General features: G+C 48.3%; 1 protein-coding gene across 2 annotated transcripts in view; it reads right to left on the bottom strand.

The window, feature by feature from the left end:
* LOC118224587 (cadherin-20-like) overlaps positions 1-7,366 on the bottom strand; it is a 65,217-nt gene extending 57,851 nt beyond the window's left edge. The window contains exons 1-2 of one of the 2 annotated variants that reach the window (XM_035412118.1): positions 7,095-7,366; positions 6,767-7,002 (exon numbers count right to left, since the gene is read on the bottom strand). The gene's annotated coding sequence lies outside the window, so the exon portion shown is untranslated. Of the gene's footprint in view, positions 1-6,766 lie in introns of both variants that reach the window. The other variant, XM_035412117.1, reaches the window with a different exon arrangement.
* Between the last annotated feature and the right edge of the window lie 2,634 nt (positions 7,367-10,000).

Here is a 10,000-nt window from a genome sequence, read left to right as displayed (position 1 = left end):
CTTTCCACACGGGACTGAAAATGGGGCGCGCGCGGGGGGGGGGGGGGGGGGGGGGGGGGGGGGTGGGGGGCGCCGCCACCACAAGAGGGCGACGACCCGAAAACAAAATCGATTCCCGCCATCGAAGGGGAGCAACGTGGTCCTCGGTGTGGTCAGATGGTCAGGAGAACCTGGCCTGTTTAATTCCACTGTACCCTTTAGCAAGCTTCTTAAAACCCAGAGTGGCTCAGTATATGTGCAGCTGTATTGATGGACTGGTAAACCAAACAAACTCTGTGCAAATCGCGATGATGAATGGCTACATGTGACATAATGTACCCTCTCAGACGTGTGACTGAGGCTGTAAAACTTCTCCACGTAGCCGAAAATGCTACGGCTACTGTAAAAAAAAAAAAAAAAAGAAAAAAGAAAAAAAAAGGGTTCTGGAACCTTCTCAGCTTTAACAATGGCCTTTGCGCGCTCTAAGTTCCAAATTCTTATTGGAACGCATGGGGAGCGCGTCGCGCCCGCTCTCCGTAGCCTTTCTGCTTGGCTCCCCGTCGGTTACCCAGAATGCACCGCGGAAAAAACAATCAGATTCTGCCTGGCCCTCCCGTTGTTTCATGCCCCCCAAAAAACAAACAAACAGTGGTGTTAGAGCTCGCCGCACCCCCCCCCCCACCCCCCGCACGGTCCTGTCAGATCCGATCAGCTCCCTCATCCCTGACTTGCAGCTCATCAAAGAGTCGGGAGAATTTCCTTGCGTTTTTATTAAAAAAAAAAATAATAATAAAAAAAAACTTCTCCAAATATCCATAACTTCAATATCAAACAGGGGAAGTCAAAGAAGAAGAAGCTTCCCAAAACTGGCCCCCCATCGAATCGACATGTTCGCGCGAGAACGCATTTCAGAACAAATTAATAAACCCGGGAGAGATTCTTTTTTTTGTTCTTGTTTCTTTAGGACCTGCTCCATCTCTGCCCTGCTGCTGATTCCTTCTCTTACAGTCATTACCGATGAATCAGTCTCGTTCTCTACCTGGCAGAATATGGCCCGTCCTGCGGTGTGTAATTTCAGGCAGAAACAGCTTTGTGGTTTTTTGGGGCAGCTTTGTGGTTGTTCTTCTCTGTCCCCCGGCTGACAGCTGGCTCTCAGCGAAGGTGTCGCTGTGCTGCTGGAACAGCCTTTATTCCGATCTGCGGGAGCCAGCAGTGGGACAGGGTGGAATGGGGGGGGGGGAATGGGGGGGGGGGGGGTGACTGTTCGAAAAGGAGAAGCAGAAGGAAAAACAGGTTGGAAACCCGGCTCTGTTCTCTGGTTTTAGGAATTTCCGTGCCCTGTGGAGGAGATGCCTCGCCTCCCCCCCTTACCCCCCCCCCCCTACCCCCCCCCCACCCCGTCCCAGCTCACCTTTCATGCCCGCGGCAGGTTGCCACGACGATGCGCGGTTTATACGGGCCGCACCTGTCGAGATGGATATCAGCACCTGAGACGCACTGAAAGTTCAAAGGGGACAACGGGCGAACTGCTGAATGAAGCTTTAAAAAAAAAAATAATAATAATAATTTTGTGTCTCAATGGGGGTCATGTTTCAGGAGTGATTTAACCCAAGCTGGAGCTCATCCACAAAGGCGTGTTAAAAAAAAAAAAAAAAAACAGGGCTTCAGCATTGAAGAGCGGGGTCTGAGTGCTAATGGAATTCAACATCAAATTTATGGCTGTTCCTCGTCCAATTTCTTCTCCGTGAAAGTTTTTCTGAGAGACTGTCCACCACTGCACCCCTCCCCCCCCCCCCCCCCCCTTCGCCCCCTTCCTTCACCAGTCAACTCTGCTTTCGTCCCCCTGCCCGAGACTGTAATTAATTTTCCACTGGTGGGGCTTAATTCATTGTGTTCACTTTTGAATATTGGGGTATTTTTGGCAATAAAATATAATCATTTTTTCAGACAAGCTCAAGGTTATGGAATAAGGCCGGTTCGGCCTGATCATATTTTTGGCTGTCAGCCAAGGCCGAAGGGACACAGATGTGAGGGAAGCATATATAAAAGCCGTAAAATATTGAGATAGTAAAAACGGTGTAGATTAACGCTGTGCATTATGATTACATTTGTCTCTCCACCCCCCCCCCGACCCTTTTCTGTCTTCGTCCCTCTCTCTCTTTCTCTCTCTCTCTCTCTCTCACACACACACACACACACACACACACGCACACACACTATTTCTCTCTCCCCCTCCCTCTTCTGTCTGTGAGTGTGGTGCTTCTTCTGGCAGAACCGAAACACATTATGTGTTATTCTGTCTGTGATGTTTGATATTACATGTAATTTTCCTTCATACAGGTGTCAGTGCTGTCGGCGGGTTTTGTGTGGTGTTGTTTTGCGTGTTGCTTGTGTGTGTGTGTGTGTGTGTGTGTGGGTTTACGTGTGTATGTGTGTGTGATTATATACTGTATGTATGTACTGCATGTTGTTTGTTGTCTACAGTGTGAGCCTGTCTTCGCATGGCGGCCATAGAATGCTCTGTTAAGTGTGTGTGTGTGTGTGTACATTTATGTGTTTACATGTATGATATGTTTATATATATTTATGTGTAAATTTAGGTGTTTAAGTTTTTGTGTGTGTGTGTGTGTGTGTGTGTGTGTGTGTGTTGGCTGTCAGAATCCCTGTTGTATTTGTATGTGTGTGTATGTGTGTGTGTGTGTGTGTGTGTGTGTGTGTGTTTATATGTGTGTGTGCTGACTATCAGGGTCCCCGCTGTACTTGTGAGTACACAGTGGCAGTACTGTGACCTGCTGTGATGGTGTACTCCACTTGTACCCCCAGGCTGCGGTCCAGACACAGAGAGGGGGGTGGTGGGGGGGGGGGGGGTGGGAGGGTGATTCTGCTTGACATGCAGGACTTAGGCTCACCTTAGAATCACAGTAGGGTTGCTGCTACATCTCCTTGGCTCCCAGGGATGGCTAATGACCTGTGTCTGTCTGTGTGGGGGGGGGGGGGGGGGGGTCGTATGCTATTCACACATTCACTTGATTGGACGGGGAGAAAGACTCACACTCATCCAACAGGAGGAGACAGCAGAGGCCTTTTTGAAAAATCAGGGTCATTTTGAAAACGGATTCCTGTGGCTAAGTCTTGCATACTTCCAAAACTGCTCCTCAAAAGGCATGACTGTGAGAATCAATTTAAATTAATTTTGGGACGTGCGTCCTTGCGGTGTTCAGTCTATCACTTTGAGTGACTGCCATCTTTGAATAGATTCATTCACCCAGAAGCATGTCACAGAAGAGAAAAGAAACAGTATCTATCTATCCGTCCATGCATCGTATCAGCGCATAGAGTTAGGTTAATGCTGGATCTATTGAGAGAAATCAACATTAACACTTCTTTGGCTGTCTGAGAGGCGCAGTGGACCTCCCAGCACTGGCAGAAGGTTGTGTTGCTGACAGAATGTGATCCTAAGTGCTAAGCTAACAGGGATGTACACAAGGCGAACAGGAATTAAGAAGGCTAACAGGGAATGCACAAAACTAACAAGGAATATACAAGGCTAACAGTAATTCACAAGGCTACCAGGAAATCACAAGGCTAACAGGGAATATGCAAGAATAACAGGGAACACACAAGGCTAACAGGAATTCACAAAGCGAACAGAGCTATACACAAGGCTAACAGGGAATGCACAAGGCTAACAAGAATAGACAAGGCTAACAGGGAATACACAAGGCTAACAGGAATTCACAAAGCTAACAAGAACACACACAGGGCTAACAGGAATTCACAAGGCCAACAGGGAATACACAAGACGGACAGGGAATTCAAGGGAAACCCACAATAAAGCACTTTGAAAGCAATCAAAAAAATGACAGCAATGCAGTTTTAGTAGTACAAGCCGGTATTCTCGCATTTGAAGAAAATTGGCATACCAAGGTCCACTAGCTACCTCCCCTCCCCTCACACCAGTGCCCGTGACGTCAGTCCTCTTTCTCTTTACATGGTGATAGATACTCTTAAGCAAGGACACCAGGCCAAATTAAAGGCAGCGTCGCATTTTTGAATGAGTGAAAGTAATGGCAGTGAAGTGAAAGTAGAAGAGATTCTTACATAAAAGAAGTATTTGCACAGTGTTGAAAAAAAAAACAAACAAAAAAACAACCCAGCAGAAAAAACACATCTCCAGGGACCGGTAATGCGATCCGTCCCCATGTTGCTACACCGGACAAGAGCAGAAGAAGAAGCAGACTTTTGTTTGAAACTTTGCCCTTGGCTTGAAAAGGAGCCCCCTTTTTTTTTCGGGCCGGGCCGAGGCTGTAACTGTGGTCGTGTGCGGCCCGAACAGCCTTTCAGAATCTCATGTCCACAAGGGTTCCGCCACAAAGCACCCAGTGTGCGGTTTCACTTCCAGGGGCCCAAAACCCCTACCTACCCCACCTTTACCTCCACCCCCCCCTCGACCCCCACACAGCAAAACACCCAGCAAACCATAACTGCAACAGGTAAGACTGGAGGACTCATGCTCCAAAAGGACCACCAATCCCGACAACGAATGTCTCCATGCCAGAGACATGGAGCAGAGGTTGCCAACCCTGGTCCAGAAGCACCAGTGATGTCTCTGGTTTTTTTTTTTTTTTTTGCTCCATCTGAACTTGGTTGCAAGAGTTAGACTGATCATTCAGACCCTGAGTCTGAATGCCCAGAGCCTGTATAGTAAAACACTGAGTACCTCCAGCACATGGCCACCTAATAATTGTGGTCATTAAGCCTAATAATTCATCCAATTATGCAGTTATTGGTTTGGACTGAGCAGAAACCAGGAGCATCTATGGAAACTCCTGGACCACAGTAGCCTATCACCTGATGCAGAGGAAAACAATTATTTCTGCCTGACTCCGTGACAACCAGAAAAGACATCTTTCACTGCCACATTACGAGACCTGCCTTGAAATTGTGTAAATAAATCACTTCTACCAAATTTGCAGAAACTGAAAAAATCTCATAACATAATGGGATCAATGAAGGCCTTTACTTAGGAGCGTGCAGCCTGTCCAAACTACAGTGCAGCAGCGTTTGGCTACTCAGTGCTGGTGGCCTTGAGATGCACCCTGCTTCACGTACTGTATACACAGTACCCTGTTTAACCATTCAGGAGAATGCATTCATTTCTCACTTTTATATTCTCTTTGAAATATGGTTGCATCAATTCCTATATCCCCCTTTAATTTGTGATGTCACAGACACGTGATCTGATACCGTAAGTGAACATTCTAATGCCGATGTAACAATCACTGCTGGTAACTGACTGCAATGGAATTCTAGAACACTGACTTAGAATTTTGAAAAAGAAAAAAAAAGCCATACCAAGAAACCTACTTTGCAAAAGGGTTAAAAGGGAAATGCCGACAAAAGTTGTGTTAAAATTCAGATTGAGCATCCCCTTTTCTTGTTTTCTTATCTTATGACTTTTTCCCCATGTAAACTTGTCACATTGGAAGCCACCTTTGTTTATGTTCCAAGCCCAAGCCAGACTTCCATTTTAAAGTAGTCAGCTTCTCTCTGTGGGTATGTCATTTAGTTAAATTTGTCGAGTCCCCCCCCCCCCCCCCCCCCCCCCCCACCCCCACCCACATACCCTCCAAAGAGGGAAGTTAAATGTTGTGTACATGAAGGTACTTAATTAATCCTTCCCCACTCGCCCCCACCACCACCCCCACCCCCCACAATGGAACCTTTATCCACTGTAGGGAAACAGGGCTTGGCAGAATGTGTGTGCTTCAGAGGGTGTAGAGATAGACACCCCAGTGTCTCTTGTTGGCTTTCCCTCATGTCAGCTGCCTTGGTTACCGTACAGACTGCCAGCCAGCCCAGCGCCTCTCTCCCGCTACAGCCTCAAACCCGCTATTCTCTGCTACCCAAGTAGAGGGAATCTCATTAACACACACACGCACACACACACACATTCACAAACACACGCACATACACGCACACACACACACATACACACACAAACACACGCACGTACACGTACACGTACACGTACACACACACCCACACACACACACACACGCACGCAGACGTACACACACACACGCACGATCACACGCGCACAGACGTACGCACACGCACATGCACACATTCAAACACACACACACGCACGTACACACACACAAACACACAGACACACGCACGTACACACACGCACGCACATGTACTCATACACACGCACGTGTACACACACACACGCACGTACACACACGCACGCACATGTACTCTCACACACGCGCAGGTACACACACACACACACACACACGTAAACACACACACACACACGTACACATACACATACACACGCACACAGAAAGACACAGCTTTCTCTCTCTCTCACCTCAATTCAGTGTTTTCCTTAATCAGAAATAAACAGCCAAAACAAATACAACCACCCCCCCCCCATAAAATGCAGAAGAACATAACTTTTATTTTCCTCATGTTTTTATATTGCCTTGATCCATTAAGCCAAATATTGATAAATATGAGTCTGCAGCTCACTACATCAAAAAAGGAAAAAAAAAGAAAAGAATGAATGAACTTCCTATGGCATTATAATGGAGCACATCAGCATGTTTTTCCTTAAACACTTTCTTCTTCTGTGTGTGCTGCATACAACTTTGGTCTCATCAACAACGTGAGCCCGATATCAGTCAATCACCAGTCGCGGATGGCACGAATAACGATAAGCTGAAATCGCATCGGAAAACTAAAAACTGGAGAGGACAAAAGAACAAGCTTTAATTACCTTTAAAAGCGCCCTCCTGCTTCTTCCTTTAAAACGCGGAGTTTTCAGACCCTCAGAAGTTTTTCTCTCCCCTTCTTTCTGTGTAAGTCTCTTCTCCTCTCTGTCTCTCTCTTGTTCTGTCTCTCTCTCTCTCTCTCTCTCTCTCTCTCTCTCTCTCTCTCCTCCTCTCTCTCTCCGTCCGTTCCGTAGCTTCGGGGGGCGATCGGCGGGGGACGGATGGGAGCGTTCTGGGCACTCTGCGTTGAAAGAATAAAACGAGAATGACGGAGGGACGGAAGGAGGTGTAGAAGGATAATCAGAAGAGGAAGAGCGATCAAAAGGCTGACACCTTCTGGCGGAGTCTGGCGGCTCGGCTGCCTCTGAGGCTTCAGCTTACGCTGTGAGTGAACGAGAGCGAAACAAACTAATCTTCAGGTGAAAGGAGTTGCTCTCTCTCTCTCTCTCTCTCGCTCTCCCGCTCTGTCTCTGCCGGCTTGCTTGCTCTCTCTCTCTCTCTCTCTCTCTCCCCCGTCTCGCTCTCTCTCTTTAGCACTACCTCACTCTTTCTCTCTCTCTCTCTCTCTCGCTGCTCTCCTGCTTCATGAATATTCTGACAAGGAAAATGCAGCTAAGGATCATTGAATTAGCCCACTGCTGCCAGGAATCACTTTGCTCCTCCCCCCCTCCCTCTCTCTCTCTCTCTCTCTCCCTCACACTTTTTCTCTCTCTCTTTTTCTTCCTCTCTGTTCTGGCTCTCTCTCTCTCTCTCTCTCTCTCTTTCTTCCTCTCTGTTCTGCCCCCCCCTCTCTCTCTCTCTCTCTCTCTCTCTCTGTTCTTCAGCGTGTGTGCAGGCAGGGGATGAGCATCGACTCCTGTCAATATTAAAAAAAACAAAAAAATACATTTAAAAAAAAACAAAAAAAACAAACAGAAGCCTCACATGGGTATCAGATCCAGGTCTTTTTTTCCTGGATAATTAATGTGATTATGCCCTATTATGTGTGCGCTGCCAAGCACAAGTAATTCTTCCCAATTTAGCGCGCTGGCTAATAAAAGATGCTGAAATAGTTTGTTTGCGTGCATTGCAGTTTTTTTTATTTATAGAAATTTTTTTTTTTTTAAAAGAGGCGGTGGTTAATTTGTAAATAAAGGCTTCTTCCATACAGAATGTTGGCCCACTTTCTCAATATTTCTATAACTTCTTCGTTTTAAAATGTTGGCTTGTGCACTCAAAGGATATTGGTGGTTGGTGGGAGGGGGGTGGGGGACGGTGGGTGGGGCGGGGTGGGCGACTGTCGCCAAGCACAAGGTTTAAACATTAAAGCAGACGCTCACAAAAACAGATACAGTGCGAGCGTCACGTGTGATGAATGAGTGAAAACATCCGTGTGAATAAATGAATGCGATGCCGAAACAAAGACATTAGCAGGGGGGCAGGAATCTGGATTCGATGCCCTTCGCAGACTTCATGGCTTCTGTCTGCCGTGCTGAATAAACGCGACGAGTCGACGCATGCAAATGGGCCTCCGCGGGCCCGCTCTGCATTCAGAAAAACCCGCGGATAACGCCACGGGTTCCCGATAGCATCTGTGGTGGATCGCCGCGCAGGGCCGTGTGCGCGTACGCATTAATAACGACATTAGAAACAGAAACAGATCAAATCGAAAAACGGCGGCGGACGACAAATAAAAATGATGCATGCTCGCGTCTCGCGGGTTTGATGAACACACTCGTCAAACTGGAGTGAGGCTCTGACTGCTTCCCCCCCCACCCCCCCCCCCCCCCCACGGGCCCTGGCTCGGCACCCAGAGCCCACACAAGCCTGATAAATGATTGATTCCTTTGATTTTGGCTCCGGGGCGAGAAAGTTTGCGCGCCTCGCTCCCGCACCCGTAAATCACGCGCATCGGCCTGTATAAATAAAGCGCGCGGCTCCACCTGAGCCCGAGACTGCACCTAAAAAAACCCCAAAAAAAAAAAACAATTAACATCCGGCCCCCCCCCCCCCCCCCCCGCCGCCCCCCCCGCCCCCCCTCGCACCGCCGACAGGAAAGGCCGCCATGCCGACAAGGGCCGCTTCACGGTCCAATCACGTTCACGGGTCGCCCCCCCCCCCCACCCCCGCAACCCGCACCCTCCCCCCCCACCCCCCCAAGAAGAACATAAATGCGTAAAAAATGCAAAAAAACGAACAAGCAGCACGCCGAGCTTGCATCGTGTGAGATGAAAAGGCTAAGCGTGATCATTTGAGGTATTTTTAGAGCGCCCCCCCCCCCGAAGAGCGATAATCTCGAGCGTTTCTGATCTTTTGCCTAATGCGGCGCCAGCTCGTCGCTGGACTGGGGGGCGATACTAAAAAAAAACGCCTGTTACAGAATAAGCGAAGGGTTAGCCCGAGCAGCTGTGTTTCTGAGGGGGCCCCTGGAGCGTATGGACCCGCTGAATCAGGTGCAGCGCGGACGGCTGGGTCCCTGCGCCGGGTACCTGAAACTTAAGCTCTGCTCGCTAATGCCATCGCTCTCTTAATAGGGAAGAGTGATTACAAAGGCCTGGGGTGACCCCCCCCCCCCCCACCCCCACCCCCCCGCCACGGGCTCCATGGGGAGGTCAGTAAAGAGATGGCCACAGAGAGGCCATAAAGTCAATGGGCCGAAGACCGAAGGCTTTCAGTTCTGCACCCACGGGCTCCACAGTCTTAATTGGTCAATTTAAGCAGGTGATTACACAGATTACCATTTTTTTTTCTTTACATAATACAAGTGTCTTGGATGTCAAAGTCACGTTGAAGAAAAAAACGTTTTGAATGATTATTTATTATTTATTTTATTTTTATGGACTGTCTCTTGTAGTGTAGGTTTCAACAGAGTGCGCTACATGACTCTTGTGATTAAGGCCAGACACTCGTGTCCCCTACAGGGGACAGAAATTCCTCTCCGGTCTTTAAGTTTGGGGCGTGAGAAGCTTGAATATTAATAAACATTTAAACTGCTGGGTCTTAGGAGGACATTTCACCGGACCTGGTTTCTCGGGTCTGAACGGATTTTGAGGTGGAAACACAAAATTAAGCAGACCCCCGGGGACCTCGAGGGCCAGGTTTTTGGAAACCCTGGAGCCCGTAGACCCATGACCAGAAAGAACCGCGATAGAAAGCGTCGCCGATCGGAACTGCAACGGCGGATCGGTTACCCGAGCTCATTTCGAAAAAAGGCTCGCGTCTGAAAAGCTGCAGATTATCAGACGCCTTCAGAAGGAAAA

This window comes from Anguilla anguilla, chromosome 4 (genome assembly GCF_013347855.1).
Source record: "Anguilla anguilla isolate fAngAng1 chromosome 4, fAngAng1.pri, whole genome shotgun sequence".
Lineage (NCBI taxonomy): Eukaryota > Metazoa > Chordata > Actinopteri > Anguilliformes > Anguillidae > Anguilla > Anguilla anguilla.
This window is presented reverse-complemented; position numbering and strand designations above follow the sequence as displayed.